Consider the following 1,679-nt stretch of genomic DNA (forward strand, 5'->3'; position numbering starts at 1 on the left):
CATTTTGGGAGATAGTGTAAGGGCCTGGGGTGTCATCAGAACTCAATCACAGCAAGAGCTGGCACTGTTGGCCTCTCCCTGTGGGTAAGGGGAGACTTCTGGTGAGACAGTCCGCACAGCTGAGCCTCCACTATTTAGACCCTCACTGAGGGACGGTCCACCCCTTTTCTTATCCTAGACGATCTGGTCTGTTTCCTCCTCTGCAGGTGCAAGCTACACCAGGATGGGGGTGGCAGGCGGGACCTGACCTTTCGGTCCTTTAGAAGTGCTCTGTTTCCTGCCGAGGAACCCGCATGCGCACTGCCTCTGCTTTGCGTGGTCTCCCCTCAGCTAGTTGGCACTATTTTCTTTTCAGGTCTCTTAAGTGTTCCTGCCACAGGGACACCTCTGTTCATTTTTAAAATTTAATTTACTTAAAAAAAATTTTTTTTAGATACAGTGTTTTTGGGGGAGTTGTTGTTTTGTTTTTTTGTTTGAGACAGGGTTTCTCTGTGTAGCCTTGGCTGTCCTGGATTTTGTAGACCAGGCTGGCCTTGAACTCACAGTGATCCAGCTGCCTCCACCTCCCTGAATGCTGGGATTACAGGCACACAGGACCACATCCAGCTTGTTAATGGTCTTCAGTTGTTTCATTGTTTGTTTTGAGACAGGGTCTCCCTATGTATCCCTAGCTGGCGTGGAATTCACTATGTAAACCAGGCTGGTCTTAAACTTACTATGTAAACCAGGCTAGCCTTGAACTCAGTGATCCACTGACCTCTGCCTCTGAAGTGCTGGGACTAAAGGCATGTGCCACCTCCAGTACAAATTCCATTTGTAGCTGAGGATGACATTGAACTTCTGAGCTTTCTGTCCCTAATTTTATAGCCCTGGGTTGAGTGCACGGGCTGCAGGCGTTCATCACTATGCCCAGAACCTTATGTCTGCAAGGCAAGCACTGAATAACTGAACTGCATCTCAGTCCTCTGCCCATCTTTTCTTTTTTTTAATCTTTTTTGTTGTTTTTATTTTATTTATTCTTTTGTTTTATTTTTTGATCCTTTTCTTTTTTAATATATAATTTATTTAACTTTATTTTATGTGCATTGGTGTGAGGGTATCAGATCACCTGGAACTGGAACTGGAGGTACAGACAGTTGTGAGCTGCCATGTAGGTGCTGGGAGTTGAACCTGGGTCCTTTGGAAGAACCAATAGTGCTCTTAACCACTGAGCCATCTCTCCAGCCCCCTCTTTTTACTTTCTATCTTGAATTTAAGCTCATCGAATAGGGGGGCCTTGATTTTTTCAGTCCTCCTGCCTCAGCCTCCCAAGTAACTGGAATTACAGGCCTTTGCCACCAGGCCCACTTTGATAAAGTACTTTACACAGTATAGATGCTAGGCACAGGAGTCCAAATAATTTTTTTTTTAGTCCAAATAATTTAATATCAAGTCTGTTCTGCTCCTCCACAGAAGATCACAGGCCTCTGAAATTCTGTTTCTCCTCTCTTCCTTCCTCCCTCCCTTCCTCTCTTCCTCCCTTCCTCCCTTCCTTCCTTTTTTGTGTGTCTGATTTTGGCCTGGAATTAATTCCCTATGTAACTTGATCCTGCTTTCACATGCATCTGCCTCCATACCTTGCACCCACGGGATAGTCTTGAAAACACTGAGGTTGCTGCTGAGCTTTAGCAGTGACAGGC

Source organism: Meriones unguiculatus, chromosome 7 (assembly GCF_030254825.1).
Source record: "Meriones unguiculatus strain TT.TT164.6M chromosome 7, Bangor_MerUng_6.1, whole genome shotgun sequence".
Lineage (NCBI taxonomy): Eukaryota > Metazoa > Chordata > Mammalia > Rodentia > Muridae > Meriones > Meriones unguiculatus.